The sequence below is a fragment of the Petaurus breviceps genome, unplaced genomic scaffold (genome assembly GCF_028583685.1).
Source record: "Petaurus breviceps papuanus isolate PSGF00001 unplaced genomic scaffold, PetGlider_PUasm1.0 38, whole genome shotgun sequence".
In the NCBI taxonomy this organism is placed as follows: Eukaryota; Metazoa; Chordata; class Mammalia; order Diprotodontia; family Petauridae; genus Petaurus; species Petaurus breviceps.
Genome location: NW_027186304.1, coordinates 3,393,828 through 3,413,482, shown reverse-complemented (window position 1 = coordinate 3,413,482; position 19,655 = coordinate 3,393,828).

The window sequence follows — 19,655 nt, the reverse complement described above, 5'->3', positions numbered from 1 at the left end:
ATATTCATAATGATGGGAGAAGGGGAAGGTGAGCAGGAGCTACGAATGTCATTCATGAAGATTAAATTAGAACTTTCAATGTTTTAATCAACAAAATGTATTGTTTAGGTAAACTAAAAAAAAACAGAAAAGACTATACATTTGTCAGCTATTAAGAACTTCAAATAGGAACCATTTTGAAATTATAAAGGGAAAATTCAATAGAGTGAAGATTACTTCTTTAGATAGTGTGGGATATAATTTGAGAAATACTATACTCTGTCCCTGAAAGATCATTCAAAGGTTATATCCCAAAACTTAAAATAAAAAAACCTCTAAGCTCCAAAGCAGCCATTTTTCCACTCCTTGTCAAAATAGATGGAGGGTAATTCACAAACTGATTATAATAATGAGTAATTTTTCATCTAGAAATATTTAGCTAAAAATATAAAAAAATGTATAGAGTGGTTTAAAGATGCAGCTTCAATACGTTAATAAATGTAATGTGTTAAGTTGCATCTTTGAACCCTATTAATAGCAATATATTTCAGATTCAAAGATTTCCATCTTGCCTTAATGGCAATATTGCCTGATTGGACCACACAAGTTGGAGGCTTATAATAGCCAGCAATCTTCTGGATGTTTTGAGTCAGCTGTAATGTATTCACAATTTGTGTATAAGTACAGAAATTTATCTTAATTTCTAAATAAAGGATAAATGAATTTTCCTTATATTTCTCTTCCATGTTAACTCCTATTTGAAACTCTGAGTTAAAAATAATAACCTAGCTCCAAGCTATGATAAGTAAAATTCTACTATTTGAGGTAAAAATGTCTTGAAACTAGATTTTTTTTGTGTGCTTTTTGGAGGGCAATTGGGGTTGTGACTTATGCAAGGTCACATGGATAGTTTTTGTGTTAAGTCTCTGAGGCCACATTTGAACTCAGGTCCTCCTGACCCCAGGGCCAGTGCTCTATTCACTGCACCACCTAGCCACCCCTGGAACTAGATGTAATATTAGTCTGAGTTTGATTTCAGATATGGTTGTCTGAATTGCTCATTAAACCTATAGTCCACCACTGAAGGAGAAAATGGTATGTACTGCAGCCTCAGAACTGCTACAGTTGGATGTCCATCCCTGGAAAAAGTTGAGGTGATGATCCTGTCATAGTTTAAAGTAGGATTTTTTAACTCCCCAAGGTGCTATTTTTTTATGAATAGGAAAATTTCCCAACTGCTTAATCTGAACCTGACTTTTGACAGCCTGGGAACAATGTGAATTTTTTCTCCATACCTGTTAAATATGATTTGTGCCTAAAATAAAAGAACTAAGGAAGTTTTTTTTTTTCATTTATGTCAGTTCAGTAAGAGAACAAGTCTTAATATTTTTATAACCATGTACTTCCTTTTCCTTTCATAGCAGATTTCAGGTAGGTGAACTATAGAAATGTGTTTGATAAATAGATTTAATTTTGCAAAATATAGAAGGTTTTGTTGTTGCCATGCTGAATCTATGAATTAAATAAATTAATACTACAACATTTTATTTCAAATCATAATGTAGTGATGATATCTTCCCAAGGGGGGAATCAGACAGAGTGACGGCAAAGATCTAATGTAAAACTTTTCTAAATAAATGGACTAATATATTTTGTGAAAGCAACAGGATCAAACTTTTTTTATTAGAACTAGGATATGTACATAGATATACATACACATACATACATATATACATATGTGTATGTATATATGTATGTGTGTATGTGTATTGTGTGTGTATGAATAACTTCCAGATATTTCTAATGGGAAATTCAGACTTTGAGTAAGTTTCAGTAATAAGCTATAAAATTGGATTAAGGAATTCACATGTAAAATTGCACTGATAATTATAAAGAAAATTAAATTCTTTTCCTATTTTGAAATATCTGTTATGAGTCAGAAGGGTTCATTTTCCAAATAATTTTTGGGGTGGGGTTTGTTTGTTTCTTTGTTTTTAAGATTCTTCCTTCAACCTGTTCATAGTGTTGGCTATGTCTGGTATAAGGTTTAGTTCAATATAGAAACAGAAAATGTTATATAAACAACTGAAATTCTCTGAAGTTTCAATGAGATAACAGTGCCTAATTTGATGCTCTTCTTATACCTCTTGTTAATAAGATCAGAACCATAAAGTTTGAGCTGCTTTGGTTTTGATTTTTTACCAAATTTAGTTGGTTGTACTAGATCATATTGTTTTCTTACTGGCAGATTTTACTAGAATTATCTAGGAAGCTACATAAGTGATTTGGAAGCATAGAAGCACAGTTATTTCAAAGCTCTCTTGAATATGAGGCCTATTCTAGAATGTCCAAAAGAAGATATTTTAAAGGACCATATCCCACCTCCATGGGATATTTGGGACTGAAGATGAAATGTGCTGATTAAACAGAGATTGGGAGTAGGTTACTAGGGTAGAAGAAAACCTAATGCTATTTAATATTGATGAACATTATTATAGTTGCTGTACTAAACTTTGTGAGACATTGATTCCCAACGGTCTTTTCTTGGAATATAATTCTGTTGCTGAACAAATAAAAGCTTTGTAAATCTGACAACAAATAAATGATACAATAGGGCAGACAGAGAACTTTGATCCCCAAGGATCAAAGAGGAGAATTGTATGAAAGAAACTGACTCCATCTTATAAAACTTACTCCATTTTGAGACTTCGGTTTCATTTTATTCCCTCCACCTCCAAATCTGTAAATTGAGCAACATCCTGTTTCATATCTCAGGAATTACTAAAACTCTCTCTTCCTTTCCCAACTCAGAAAATTCCTTATCTTTCCTACAATAAAAAATCAGATTACCTAATCTTGCATCCTGGTTTATATCCTGTTTATTGTTTTCTTGCAATATATTGACTTTGCGCAAAATCTGTATTCAGGGTTCATGCCTACTGAGGGAGCTGCACCTGATTTCTTATGCAACCTCATGCTTTTCAAATTAATCAATATGCTTAGAAGCTCAAACCTATTTTTCCTCAGTTGTTGAAAATTTTGCATGCCATAAAAGAGACTATGCAGAGGTACTGTAGCAAGACACTGAATGTTGATATCCAGGAAGAACAAGTGGGCAACTCTGACTGAAACACAAAGTACACGAAAGGAACTTACTTGAAATAAATTGAGAAAAGTGAACTAGGATCATATTTTGAAGAATTTTTACGCCATACTTAAAAATATACAAGTCAAAAAATCACGTGGTATGTTCATGTTAACCTGAAAGCTTGGTTAAAGGAGGCAAACAGGCCAGGTAATACATGAATCTGTATTTTGTTTATTGCCTTAAAGCTAGCTGAATACATACATGTATGGAACCAGATAAAATCTGACTGCCTGAACAAGAGAAGAAAAAGACTTAAATATATTTTAGAACCATTCCATTTCAGGGTGGTTGTGTCACTCAAATTTATGGTCTCCATAAATGTTTAATCACTGTATGAGAAAGGAATATTCTTAATTGGATAGGTGGTAAATACAATAAAATAAGTGCTAACAAAGTGTCAATTGAAATTATGACTCAGAATCTCCCCTTTGGAGGTGGAATCAAGATGGCAGAGTAGAAGCAGGAACTCCACTGGGCTCCCACTTCCATCCTCCCCAATCCATGTAAAAGGGGACTCTAAATAAACTATGGAGCTGCAAAACCCACAAAATGACACAGAGAAGCTAACCTCCCACTGAGAACAGCCCAGCAGGCCAGCAGGAATCAGCCAGCGCAGCACTCTGGGAGCTGAGCCCAGCCCCAAGCCAAGGCTTTAGCCCCAGGGTGGGCCTGACCAGACATCGGACAGAAGCACTCCAGATCAGCAGCAGCTTTGGCCATTTCCAGATTTATCAAGACATAGATGCAAAGGACAAAGTGAGAGGTCAGTGCAGTCTGGACTTTGAGACCCACTAAGGGGGAGTGCATGGCTTTTACCTCCTGGGGCAAGAAGCCACTGAGACTGCTGCACAGTCAGCCAGTGCCAAGTGGCAGATCCAGCTCCTGGCCTACAGAGTATAGGGGGACCAAGCACCAGTCTGAGGGGTAATTGTTCTTGCTTTAACCTGCTTGGATCTGGATTGCAGTCTAGGATGGAGGCCCGGGGGTGTGTGTCCAGCTTGCAAGAGCGTGTGGAGACCTCAGAGAGGGAACCCATCTAATACCTCTGGCAGCTGACAAAACCCCACCATTTGGGATGAAAGCTCCCCTGTCTGGTGGCAGAGTCCTACTGTGGCAAAAAGCCCAGGGATCAAGTGACTGAGGGGAGACATGACCAGGCAAAGGAAACAAAGCAGAAAGAAGATTCCAACATTAGACTCCTATTTTGGGGACAAAAAGGAGCAAAGCATGGAACAGGAGGAAGACAGTGAAGTCAGAACTCCTGCACCAAAAGCTTCAAAGGAAAATACCAGCTGGTTATAGGCCATAGAGAACCTTAAGAAGCAGATAAGAGAAGTGGAGGAAAAATTGGGAAGTGAAATGAGAATGAGGCAAGAAAATTATGAAATGAGAGTCAACAGCCTGACTGAGGAAAATACCACCTTGAAAAATAGACTAACTCAAATGGCAAAAGAGTCTCAAAAAGGCAATGAGGAGAAGAATGCCTTAAAAAGCCAAATTTGCCAGATGGAAAAAGAATCTCAAAAGCTCAATTAGAAGAATCATTGCTTAAGAATTAGATTGGAGCAAATGGTAGCTAATGACTTTATGAGAAATCAAGATGCTGTTAAACAGATCCAAACAAATAAAAGAATAGAAGGCAATGTGAAATATCTCATGGGAAAATCCACTGACCTGGAAAATAAATCCAGGAAAGATCACTTAAAAATTATTGGACTACCTGAAAGCCATGATCAAATAAGAACCTAGAAATAATCCAACAGGAAGTTCTCAAAGAAAACTGCCCTGATGTTTTAGAACCAGAGGGCAAAATAGAGGTTGAAAGAATCCACCGATCACCTCTTGAAAAAGATCCCAAAAAGAAAACTACTAGGAATATTATAGCCAGGTTCTGGAATTCCCAGATTAAGGAGAGAATATTACATGAAGCCAAGAAGAAAAAATTTGAATATTATGGAAACAAAATCAGGATAACCCAGGATCTGGCAGCTTCTACACTGAAGGATCAAGGGGCTTGGAATATGATATTGCGGAGGTCAAAGAAGCTGGGATTAAAAGCAAGAGTCACCTACCCAGAAAAATTGAGCATCATGTTTCTGGGGAAAATATGGTCATTCAGTGGAATAGAGGACTTTCAAGCATTCTTGCTGAAAAAAACAGAGTTGAATAGAAAATTGACATTCAGATACAAGAATCAAGAGAAGCATGAGAAGGTAAAAAGGGAAAAGAAATCATAAGGAACTTATCAAAGTTGAACTATTACCATTCCTACATGGAAAAACAATAATTGTAACTTATGAAACTTTTCTGAGTAGTTGAAGGAAATAAAAAATATATATATGAGGGTATATGGGCATATGAATACATATGTGAATGTGTGTATATATGTTTACAAGTATACATAGATAGAGGACACAGGACCAATAGAGGACACAGGAAGGGATGATACTTAAAAGGTTAAATTAAGAGGTGAGAGAGGAATACGAGAGGGGATAGGGAGAGACAGAATGGGGTAAACTATCTCATATAGAAGAGGCAAGGGAAAATGGTTACAATGGAGGGAAAGAACAGGAAGGCAAACAGGAATGGGTCAACCTTATTCCCATTGAATTTGGATTGAGGAGAGAATGAAATACACACCAAATAGGGTGAGATACCCTCCAGGAGAGTAGGAGGGGGGAAAGGGAATGAGAGGGGGCATGATGGAATGGAGGGCAGGTTGCGGGGGAGGGAGGTTGGAGGCACCGACTTTTGAGAAGGTATGGGATCAGGGCAGAGAGTGGAGTGGGTGGGAGGTGGGATAGGAGGGAGGGAAATATAGTCAGTCTTTTACAATATATCTACTATGTTATTGTTTTGCATTCGCCTCACATGTACAACCTACACTGGACTGCTTATCTACCCAGTTGGGGTGGGTGGCGGGAGAGGAAGGGAATGAGTCTGGAATTCAAAGTTTTAAAATCAAATATTCAAATATATACTATTATTAGTACTATTTTACATGTAATTGGGAAATATGATACACAGGCACTGGGGCATAGAGATCCACTGGAAAAGTCGAAAGGGGTATGGGAGTAGATATGGGAGAGAGCAGATTGGAGGAGGGGATATCCTGTGGGACCGCTATTTTGGGGCGGTGGGTAGGGGAAAAATGGGGAGAAAATTTGTAACTCAAAATCTGGCAGAAATGGATGATGTAAATCAGAAGTTAATAAAGCCTATTAAAAAAAAGAACCTCCCTCTTTCTGAGATTGATAACACCCATTACTGTTGAAAACACTAGAAAATATAAGAATAAATGGAGTCTTCCTTACAATAATAAGTAGCATCTATCTGAAACCATAAGCAAGTGTTATGTGCAACGGGGATAAGATAAAAGCCACAGCGTGGCGACTGTCGCGCCTCTTATTCGATTGAGCACTAGAAACGTGAGCAGCAGCAATGAGAGAAGAAAAAGAAATTGAAGGCGTCAAGTGAGACAAAGAAGAGACCAAGCCGTCGCTCTGTGCAGATGACATACTTAGAGAATCCTAGAGAGTCAAGTAAAAACTACTTCAGATAATAAACAAATCTGGCAAAGTTGCAGGATATAAAATAAACCCACAAAAGTCCTTGACATTCCTACGTATCTCTAACAAAATTCAACAGCAAGAGACAGAAAGAGAAATCCCATTTAAAGTACTGTAGACATTATAAAATATTTGGAAAGCCACCTGCCAAAACAAAGCCAAGACTTATACCAACACAATTACGACATGCTTTTCACACAAATAAAGTCAGATCCAACTAATTGGAAAAACAACAATTGCTCATGGCTGGGTCAAGCGAATATTAGAAAAATGACAGTTTTACCCAAATTAAATTACGTATTTAGTGCCATACCAATCAATCTACCAAAAAATTACTTTGTAGAGCTAGAAAAATCGTAGCAAAATTAATTGGGAAGAACAAAAGGTACAGAATATCAAGGCAATTACTGAGAAGAAATGCTAGGGAAGGTGGCCTAGCCATACTACATTTAAAACCATATTATAAAGCAGTAGTCATCAAAGCCACTTGCTACTGGCTGAGGAATAGAGTAGAGGACCAATGGAATAGATGGGGTACATGAGACTCAGCAGCCAAAGACTATAGTTATCTACTGTTTGATAAACCCAAAGACCCCAGTTTTGGGGATAAGAATATACTATTTGACAAAAACTGCTGGGAAAACTGGAACATAGTATGGCAGAAATTGGATATAGACCATTATCTAACACCATATACCAAAATAAAGTCAAAATGGGTGCATGATCTAGGTAAAAAGGCTGATACTGTAAGCAATCTGGGAGAACAAGGAATAGTTTACCTGTCAGATTTACAGAGAGGGAAAGACTTCATGAAGAAACAAGAGTTAGAGAGCATCATAAAATGCAAAATGGAAAATTTTGATTACATTAAATTGAAATATTTCTGTATAAATAAAGCCAATGTTACCAAGATTAAGAGGGAAGTGGAAAATTTGGGAAAGAATTTTCACAACCAATGTCTCTGATAAAGGCCTCACTTCTAAAATATACAAAGAACTGATTCAAATCTATAAAAATACAAGCTACTCCCCAACTGATAAATGGTCAAAGGATATGAACAGGAAGTTCTTAGAAGATGAAATCAAAGATATCTTTAAGCATATGAAAAAATTTTCTAAATCTCTATTGATTAGAGAAATGCCAATCAAAACAACTCTGAGCTACCACATCTCACCAGTCAGATTGGCTTTGATGACAAAACAGGAAAATGATAAATGCTGGAGATGATGTGGAAAAAATGGAATATTAATGCATTGTTGGTGGAGTTGTGAACTGATTCAGCTCTTCTGGAAAGCAATCTGGAACTATGTCTAAAAGGCTATAAAAAAGTACATACCCTTTGACCCAGCAATACCACATCTAGCATTATATCCCAAAGAAATCAGAGAAGTGGGAGGAAGACCCGTACATACAAAAATATTTATAGCAGCTCTTTTTGTGGTGGCAAAGAACTGGAATTCAAGGGGATGCCCATCAATTGGGGAATGGCTGAACAAGTTGTGGTATATTACTGCACTATAAGAAATGAGGAGCAGACAGACTTCAACATAACCTGGAGAGATTTATATAAACTGATGGTGAATGGGAAGAGCAGAACCAGGAGAGATCTGTACACAATCACAAACACAACATATTTGTGATGACTAACTTCAATGGACTGGGCTCCTCTCAGCAATGTAAGGTTACAAGACAACTCCAAAAGACTCCTGATCAAAAGAGATATCCACATCCAGAGAAAGAGATGTGGAGTCTGAATTCAGATTGAAACAAGCTACTTACTGTGTTTCTTTCTCTTGTTTTGTTTTGTTTCCTCTTTCCCACTTTTCATTCCATCAGTTATAATCCTTCTTTACAACCTGACTAATTATTAATGTGAAGATATTTGTAAACCCTGTATTCGAGTGCATGCCACAATGATGGGGGGTGTGAAGGGAGGAAGAGAAAATTTGAAACTCAAGGGACAGTGAAACTGAATGTTGTAATCTAAATTTAAATAAACAAACCAACTTAATTTTTTTTTAAAAAGAAATTATGACTCGGGATATCTGTGTTTTCTTTACCATTAACATGCCATGACATAGTATATATCCAAACCATATAAGAGAAGAAAAAAGTCCCATTACTCAACTTAATGCCTCAGGTTAAGGGTCTCATACTTAATGGCCACAAAGTCAGCCCCATCTGGCTTTGTTGATATAGGAAGAGGCATTCTCTGAGTTTATTCAGACAACAAAGAAGCTGTTATGTCCAGGCTCTTCTTCTGATTGATTACTTCAGGCCCTGGCCCTTACTGAGGTGATTAAATTGATGTTAAATGATTATCATTCCCAATATGCGCTGGGTACTTTGCCAAGTACTGTTTGTATTTTATTCTAGGACAGGAATTCTTACTTTATTTTGTATTACAGATCTCTTTGACAGCCTTTCAAAGTAAATATATTCCTCAATAAAACTTTTTCACATATACGAAATACAATACAGGAAATTTCAAAAGACGGCAATTATATTGAAATACGTTTATCAAAGCATCAGAAGTTCCAAATCCATAGATCCTCTGAAATCTACCCATGGAAAAAAGTCATCTGTGGGCCCCAAATTAAGGCTCCATAGTCTAGAAGCACTAGAAAGTCACTGAAATTTCTTCAACAAGGGAATGATGGAATTTTCAGATCCAAGATGGCAAAGTAAAAGCAGGAACTTGTCTGAGCTCCTGTTCCAACAAACTCCAATACCTGTAAAATATGACTCTTAACAAATTCTAGAGCTACAGAACCCACAAAGTGACAGAAAGAAACAATCTCCCACTGAAGGCAGCCTGCAAGCTGACAGAAAGGGTATATTGTACCAAGCTGAGAGCCAAGCACAGTCCTATGTTAGCCATGTGGGTGCAGACCCAGGGTGACCCCCACCAGTGGCCCAGAACAGCTAGAGCAGATTTCAGGAGAGTGAATCACCAGCAACTGTGGCAGTTTCCAAATTTCTCAAACCATAAACACCAAAGAGAAAGTAAAAGGTCAGTAGGGAGCTCTTTTGTAACTGTGTGCCATAAGAGCAAGGCCTGGCCCCTGACCATAGGGTGAGAGATGGCAGAGGCAGGGCAGCTGCAGATGCTGCCCCATGGCTTCCTCCAGACCTCCAGGCCTGCAGATCATAAGGGTATGAAGTGACCATTCAGAAGGTAATTGTTTTCCTTTGACCTATGTGGATATGGGTCACAATCTTGGGTGGTAGTCCTGGGATGTGAGACCAGTGTGCCTGAGCTTATGGTGGCTGCAGAAAGGGCATGCCCCTCAGACCTCTGACAACCAAAAAAACCCCAGTAATTTGGGACACAGCTCTCTCCATGCTAGAAGCAGAGTCCTACCATGGCAAAGAGCTCAAAAGTCAAGTAATTGGCTGGCAAGATGAGCAAGCTGAGGAAGCATAATCAGACCATAGAATCTTTTTTAGGGGACACAATGGATCAAAACACAAAAGCAGAAGAAGGCAACAAATTCAAAACTCCTGCATCACAAGCCTCCAAGAAAAAATAGAACTAGTTACAGGTCATGGATGAGTTCAAGAAGAATTTTGAAAATCAAGTAACAGGGGCACCTGGGTGGTGCAGTAAATAGAGAGTAGGAGGACCTGAGTCTACATCTGGCCTCAAACACTTGACACATTAACTAGCCATGTGACTTTGGACAAGTCACTTAACCCCAATTGCCCTCCAAAAAGCAAAAAGAAAAAAAAAAGAAAATCAAGTAAGAGAAGCAGAGGAAAAATGGGAAAGAGAAATCAGAATAACGCAAGAAAATCATGAAAAGTGAGTCAACAGCCTGCTAAAGGAGACCCCAAAAAATACTGAAGAAAAGGACACCTTAAAAAATAGACTAACTCAAATGACAAAAGAGGTCCAAAAAGCCAATGAGGACAAGAATGCCTTAAAAAGCCAATTTGGTAAGATGGACAAGGAATTTCAAAAACTCAATGAAGAGAATAATCCCTTCAAAATTAGATGGGAGCAAATGGAAGCTAATGACTTTATAAGAAATCAAGATACTAGAAAACAGATCCAAGCAAATGAAAAAAAAATAGAAAGCAATGTGAAATATCTCACTGGAATAAGCACTGTCCTGGAAAATAGATCAGGAGAGATAATTTTAAAATTATTGTAATATAAGAAAGACATGATCAAAAAGAGAGCCTGGAAATCATCCTTCAAAATTTTTTCAAGGAAAATTGCCTTGATATTTTAGAACCAGAGGGCAAAATAGAAATTGAAAAAAATGATTGACTCTTGCAAAAAGATCTCCAAAAGAAAACTCCTAGGAATATTATAGCCAAATTCCAGAGTTCCCAGGTCAAGGAGAAAATATTACAAACTGTAAGGAAGAAACAATTTTAGTACTGTGGAAACACAATCAGGATAACACAAGATCTAGCAGCTTCTACATTAAGGGATTGAAGGGCTTGGAATATGATATTCTAGAGGTCAAAGGAGCTAAGATCAAAAGCAAGAATCACCTACCCAGAAAAACTGAGTATAATGCTTCAGGGGAAAATATGGTCATTCAATGAAATAGAGGACTTTCAAGTATTCTTGATGAAGAAACCAGAGCTGAAGAGAAAATTTGACTTTCAAATACAAGAAGCAAGGGAACCATGAGAAGGTAAACAGGAAAAAGAAAATAAAGAATTTATGAAAGTTGAACTATTTGCATTCCTTCATGGAAAAATGATAATTGTAACTCATGAGAGTTTTCTCAGTATGAGGAGAGGTGAAGGGAATATATATGTATATACATGTATACATACATACATATGTATTTATGTATAGGAGGATGCACGTGTATACAAATACATATGTGAATGTGTGTATATGTGTGTACATGTATGCACAGAGAGTACAGGATCAGTTGAATAGGAAAGGATGATATCTAAAAAAATAAAACTTAGAGGTGAGAGAGGAAATATTAGGAAAAGGAGAAAGGGAGAGATAGAATAGGATAAATTATCTCATATAAAAGAGGAAAGAGAAAATTGTTTTAATAGAAGGGAACAGCAGGAAGTCAAAAGGAAAGGGTCAACCACACTCTTATTGAATTTAGCTTAAGAAGGTAAATAACATTGTAGCAGCAAGCACCCCAGTGTCCCCAGGGTGCCTGCTCACACAGGTTCTTGGATCTGCTTTGTTAAAGGAAAGCAACTCAAAATGGGTTAACAAGCTGTAATGTAATGCCAAGGAAAGGCAACTTCCCAGGTTCAAAATACCAGCATAGGTGCTCTCTATTTTATTTAGTGACAAACCAAAAACAGAGAAGATTAAAACATGACATCATTCAAAATACAGCATTTACTAAGTGTGATTAAATAATCTCCAAGTACTACCCCACCCCAGGACCTTCCAATCATTCAATCAATTACAAAGTCTCTGTTCTAAATACTTCTCCACCCCTAGGCTATACCTTAATTAAGTCCACCACAAAGCCCCTCTTCTCAAATGGAGATTAGTTTCCAAACATAAGGTCAAAAGTTCCCCACCCCTGGATCACAATTGAATCTACCCCAGAGTTACATCAAGTTTAAACACAGCACTTAATACCCAAATGGAGGTCTTTTCTTCATCTTGACAGGAGGCAAGTTCTCAGCAATCTTAGTTCCTGGGGAGACAAGGCTTAGCAAAGCCACAAGATACATTGCCAGTCCCTTCATGAATTTATCCTCTGTCTGTAGAACAGTCCTAGAACCCCTGAACACATTAGCAAAGCCCTCTCCCAGGATTTCTGTAAACATACAACAAGAAAATCCTTCTTCAGGGCTTCTGAACCAACAGAAAGGCTCCCAGACCCCTGCAACAACAGCACTGTCCTTCACCAGTGGACAGTATTCACTCTGTCTGCAGGACAGTCTCCAGACCCCTGCAACAACAGTACTGTCCCTCACCAGTGGACAGTATTCACTCTCTGTCTGCAGGACAGTCTCAGGGCTTCTTAGCGAACAGCCAGGTTCCAGGACTTCTTCAACAAAAGGACTGTCTTTCACCAGTGGACAAATCTGGCAAAACAACATCAAAACAGACAGACAAAGTACCAGCAAAACAGCCATGTCTCCTCAGTCCTTGGCAGCTCAGGGGGCAGGTCTCAAAAGTCCAGGGCAATTCCAAGCGGCCACCAGCCATTCTCTTAGTCTCTCTCTCTCCACGAGGTGCTGCTTCCAAAAAAAGATCTTCCGCCTCTCTCTAGTGTCTCTCCAAATCTACCTCACCAGCTCCTCCCAGTTCAGGACTTTCTTTTCACATCAACAAGCCCATCCCACAGGTGGGATTAACAAACTCTGGGTTTTAACACAATCAATTTGAAAACCAAGCCAATACAGGGGAATCTTTAATTGCCATTACTATCACACAAGCTTACTTTAATCAGTCAGACATATATCGTTTACCTTGTTCAGGAGAAAAGGTCAGCACCCTGAACCTCAAAGTATACAGGCATAATTATCAAGACATTAACAGATCAAGTAGACAGCTTTCCAAACTGTCCAACCATTACATCCATACCCAGTCAACATCTGGGTTTCCACATCTGGGTTTTTCAAAGCCGGGGGACTGTCAACAACGGCTTCCCAGAATTCAGATCAAATCACAGAACAATTCTCAAAGTGAGCCCCAAAACAAAACTACACATCAGGGCTTATATAGCCTTCTCCTGGCTCAGAGAATATAACAACCTTATTGACCCACTGGCCAATCAAGAAGTATCAACTGAAAAACAAGCCTCCCACCCCAGGCTTCAGGTGCACTTTAGCCTAGGGGCAGGGAAGATCTTTAAATTTGCATTTCCATTACAAACATACACACTCAATTGGGTATCTTGACCTACAAGTAAGTAGGGGGGTAAGGGATAACAAGGGTGATGATAGAAGGGAGGGCAGATTGGGGGAAGGGGTAGTTTGAAGAAAACACAATTGAAAAGGCACCAGGTCACAGAAGAAAATTGAATAAGTGGGGGGTGAGATAGGATGGAGGAAAATATAGTTAGTCTTTCACACTATAACTACTGCGGAAATGTTTTGCATAACTACACATGTTCAACCTATGTTGAATTGCTTGTCTTCCCAGTGGGGGTCCCAGGTAAGGAGGAAAGAAGGGAAAGAATTTGGAAATCAAAGTTTTAAAAACAAAAAAAAAAGTTTAATTTTTTATATGCAACTGGGAAATAAGATATACAGGCAGTGGGGTATAGAAATCCATCCTACCCTACTAGAAATTTAGGGGTGGTTGGGAGATAATATAAGAGAGATCAGATTGGGGGAAGGAGTATTTAGTAGGCTTGCTATCTTGGGATAGGAGGTAGAGGAAACATGGCAAGAAAATTTGAAATTCAAAATCTTGTGGAAATGAATGTTGAAAACTAAAAATAAATAAAAGATTAGTTAATTTTAAAAAACAAGGGAATAATGTAGTCAGATGTGCTTTAGGAAATTATTTTTGCAACCTTGTGTGAGGGAACAATAGAAACAAAGGTCATTTGGACATCTATTGCAATACTTTAGGTGAGTTAATGAATGTTTACCTAAACAATAGGAGTGTCTGTGTAAATTGAGAGAAAAGAATAGCTATAAGATCTGTTGTGGATGCAGAATCAGCAAAACTTTACTACTAAATAGGTGGTGAGGATAAAGGAGAGGAATTAGAATATGCAGAGTCAATGAGGAAAGCAAAGAGTTTTAGAGTTAATAAAGTCATGATTGTTGTCTCACAGACATTGAGAAACCCAAAAATAGGTGAAATATAGTGAAAGATAATGAAATAATAATGAAATGAAGAAAAATAGCTGAAAGATAATGAGTTCAATTTTGTACATATTTATTTTGAACTGCTTCCAGGATCTTCACTTGGAAATAGACAATAGATAGTTTAAATGAAAGAGCAATTCACATTAGATGTATAGATATAAAGTTCACAAAGATGGTAAACAAATGTTTGCGAGCTGATGTCATCAAAACACAAGTGTTTAGAAAGAAGGGATATAGACCCTGGACAGAGCCTAGGGTAATACCCACAATAGAGGAGAAGACATATACTGACATCAACAAAGAACAAGGGATAATAATATAGAACTTGCAGTTTATGAGCTTCAAAATATTACTATGCAATATTATTATCTTCCTCTGAATTTAAAAATTATGTTTTTCAGAGGTGGAGCTAAGATGGCAGAGTAAAAACAGGACATCTGCTCAGCTCTGACTCCCACCTCCTCAAATACATGGAAAAAAGGACTTTAAACAAATTTTAGAGCTACAGAACCCACAAAGTGACATAGAGAAACAAATCTCCCACTCAAGGCAGCCTGGGAGGCCGACAAGCAGTGTCTATCACACAAGACTGAGAGCCAAGCACAGTTCCACATAAGCCACACAGTTCCAACCCCAGGGTGGCCCTGAGCAGTAGCCAGAGCAGACCTCAGGAGAGTGAATCACCACCAACTTCTCTACCCATAAATGCCAAAAAGAAAGTTAAAGGTCAGTCAGAAACTCTGTTGGAACTGGGTGGAGAAGACTGTGGTCTGGTCCCTGCCCCTGGGGCAAGAAGTGGCAGATGTGTGGCTCCTGCAGCTGCTGCCACATGGCTGCTTCCAGAGATCCTGGACTGCAAATCCTAGTGACCATTCAAAGAGTAATAGCTCTTGCTTTAACCTGCTTGGATCTGGATCACAGTCTTGGGTGGTGGTTCTGGCATGTGGCCAGTGTGCTAGGGCTTTTGGAGGCTGCAGAGAGTGTGCCTTCCTAAAAGCTCAGGCAGCTGAGAAAACACCAGCACTTTAGGACATAGCTCTCTGCAATCGGGAAGCAGAGCTCTACCATGGCAAACAGCTCAAAAGTCAAGTAATTGCCTGGCAATATGATCAAGCAGAGGAAGCACAAACAGATCATAGAATCCTTTTGGGAGGACAAAAAGGATCAAAGCATGGAATGGGAGGGAGACAACAAAGTCAGAACTCCTGAAACAAAAGCTTCCAAGAAAAATACAAACTAATTACAGGCCATGGAGGAGCTCAAGAAGGATTTTGAAAATCAAGTAAGACAAGGGGAGGAAAAATTGGGAAGAGAAATGAGAATGATGCAAGAAAATCATGAAAAGTGAGTCAACAGCCTTCTAAAGGAGACCCAAATATACTCTGAAGAAAATAATATCTTAAGAAGTAGACTATCCCAAATGACAAAAGAGGCCCAAAAAAACAATGAGGAGAAGAATGCCTTAAAAAGCTGACTTGGCCAGATGGAAAAGGAATTTCAAAAACTCACTAAAGAGATTAAGTCCTTTAAAATTAGAATGGAGAAAAGATTTTATGAGAAATCAAGATATTAGAAAACAGATCCAATCAAATGAAAAAAATAGAAGGCAGTGTGAAATATCTCATTTATAAAAGTGCTGACCTAGAAAATATATCCAGGAGAGAAAATTTAAAAAAATTATTGGACAGGGGAGGTCAGGTGGTGCAGTGAGTAAGAGCACTAAGGAGACCTGGGATCAGTTCCAGCCTCAGATACTTAACACCCACACAAAATAACTGGCCATATAACCTTGAGCAAGTTACTTAACCCCAACTGCTTAAAAAAAAATTATTGGACTACCTGAAAGCCATGATCAAAAGAAGGGCCTAGACAATATCTTTCAAGAAATTATCGAGCAAAATTGCCCTGATATTCTAGAATGAGAGGGCAAAATAGAAATGGAAAGAATTCATGAATAGCCTCTTTTTTAAAGCAATTGGGGTTAAGTAACTTGCCCAAGGTTACATGGCCAATTTTTGTGTGTGTGGGTGGGTGTTAAGTATCTGAGGCCAGAACGATCCCAGTTCCTCCTGACTCGGGGGCTGGTGCTCTTACTAATTGCACCACCTAGCCGCTGCTACCAATTGCCTCTTGATTAAGATCCCAAAAAGAAAACTAGGAATATTATAGTCAAATTTCAAAATTCCCAGGTCAAGGAGAAAATACTGCAAGCAGTCAGGAACAAAGGATTTTTGTATTGTGGAAACACAATCAGGATAACAAAACACCTAGCAGCTTCTACATTAAGGGACTGAAGGGCTTGGAATATGATATCTCCAAGGTCAAAGGAGCTAGGATCAAAACCAAGAATTGGCTACCCAGCAAAACTGAGTATAATGCTTTGGAGAAAAATATGGTCATTCAATGAAATAGAGGACTTTGAAACACTCTTGATGAAAAAGCCAGAGCTCAACAGAAAATTTGACTTTCAAATACAAGAAGCATGAGAAGGTAAATAGGAAAAAGAAATCATTAGGAACTTATTAAAGTTGAACTATTTACATTCCTACATGGAAAAACAATAATTGTAACTCAGAAGACTTCTCAGTATGAGTATAGTTGAAGGGAATGTGTATATATACACACACACATATAAGTATAGGAGAGTACATGTGCATATAAATATATATGTGAGTATGTGCATATGTATATACATTTATATAGACAGAGGGCACAGAATGAGTTGAATATAAAGAGATGATATCTGAAAATAAAAATAAAATTAAGAGGTGCGAGAGAAATGTATTGGGAGGAGAAAGGGAGAGATGGATTAGGGTAAATTATCTCATATAAAAGAGGCCAGAAAAAAACTGTTACAATGGAGGGGAAAAACAGGAAGCAAAAGGGAATGGGTCAACCTTTCTCTAATTGAATTTGGCTTAAGACGGGAATAACATACACACTCAGTTGGGTATCTTACCCTAGAGGAAAGCAGGGGGGAATTGAATTATAGAGGGGATGATAGAAGGGAGGGCAGATAGGGGGAGAGGGTAGTTAGAAGCAAACACTTTTGAAAAGGGACAGGGTCAAAGGAGAAAAAATATAAGTGGGTGGGGGGCAGGAGAAGATGAAGGGAATTATAGTTAGTCTCTCACAATCAAGCACTAGGGAAATGTTTTGCCAAACTACACATGTACAACCTTTAGTGAATTGCTTATCTTTCCGGTGGGGGTGGGTGAGGAGGGAAGAAGGGAAAAAATCTGGAACACAAAATTTTACAAACAAATATTTTTAAAAGTTTCTTTTTATATGCATCTGGGAAATAAGATATACAGGCACTGGGATGTAGAAATCTATCTTGCCTTGCTAAAAATTTAGGGAGTGGGGAATGGGGGAGGATATAAGAGATGACAGATTGGGAGAAGGGGTATTCAGTAGGCTTTCTATTTTGGGGTTGGGGTAGGGGAAAGATGAGAAGAAAAATTTGTAACTCAAAATCTTGTGGAAATGAATTTTGAAAACTAAAAATAAAAGAAATATATTGGAAAAATAATAAAAATTATATTTTTATGCTTAGGTAGTTCGTTAATGGCACAATTCATACTCATTCATTAGTTAACAAGAATAGGTAAAAACAAATATATTTTTCAACTAATTGTATCATCTTTATATAACAAGTCAATTTACTGAACTTTTATAGGTTGTCTACTTTATGAAAAGCACTCTGTAGGATACTGAGAATATAAATGAAAAACCACAATTTCTACCCTCAAGGAACATACATTGTATTTGGGGGAAACAAAATACAGAAGTAGAAAACTATATGATAAATACAAAGCAATTTCAATAAGAGGAGGGTACTAACCAATGGGATGGGGTGTAGATCAAGAAAGGCCTCATGTAGGAGGGGGCACCTGAGCTGTGCTTTTTTGAAGGAAGGATGAATCCCATAAGGCAGATATCAAGAGGCACCATATGCCAGATATGAAAGCAGAGGTATGGAGGTGGTGCCTGTTATTGTATTTCATTTCATTCATGCATACATTATCCATTCATTCATTCATTGTTATTGATAATAGTAATAATAATTTTAAGGATTAGGAAGTATGTACGTTATGCCATTTGTATTTTACAACAAGCTTGAAAATCTGTAGACATTTTTATCTATCTATCTACCTATCTATCTTCCCTCAGCACCTCAGGTCTCCTCACAGTGGAGCACACAACTAAGCCCTCTTCTCAACTTGGAATATTTATCCCTTTACCCTATTACTGAGTTCCTCCTGAAGCTTCCATTTTGTGGAGAAGACTCAGTCACCCTTTATTCCCTTCCCTGTTTTTTTTCTAGCTTTCAGACTTCAACACTTTACAATGTATTATTTTCTCCCTTTAGAATGTAATTCCGTAAAGGCAGGCCCTGGTTTTTTTGTGCTTGTTTCTGTATCCCCAGCACTTATCAAAATATATGACACACATCATAAGTGTTTAATAAGTTCTTCCTTCCATCCATCTTTTTTCTTCTTCCCTTTCTGACTTCCTCCTTCCTTTTTCCTTTTCCAAACATATGGTTCGTTTAGCTGTCCATTTTGAAAGAGGAGTAAAATGACATTACAATATTAGAGTCAAGTTACTGTGTGTTCTTCTGTGGTTGATCAGACAAATATGAATGTGGAATGCTCTACCACAGGTCAGGCACAAATAGTTCATCTGAATATTGGGGGTGGATTCCCTAATTTTCCTCATTTTGTGTGACTTTTGAACTACTACAATTCTATTTGCTCATAGAGCATAGCACCACCTTTGGGGAGGATATGTCCTACTGGATGGTCCTGTGCCAGTATCTCCCATGTCTTACAATCAATTCTAAAGTTCTTAAGAGGGAACATGAGAGTGTCCTTTCATTACTTCTTCTTACCTTCATGTGAGTGCTTGTCTTTTGGGAATTTTCTGTAAAGCAGTCTTTGAGGCAAGCATATGTTTGGAATTCAAACAATGTGATAAGCCCAGAATTGTGCTCTCTGCAGTAGAGTTTGAATGCTTGGCAGTTTATTTCAAGAAAGGACCTCATTTGGGGAGGCCAGGTAGCACAGTGAATAATAGCACTGGCTCCAGTGTTGGGATTACCTGCAGATCGAATCCTGGGCTCAGATACTCAGCACCCACCCAGAAACACCTGGCCATGTAACCTCGAGCAAGTTACTTAA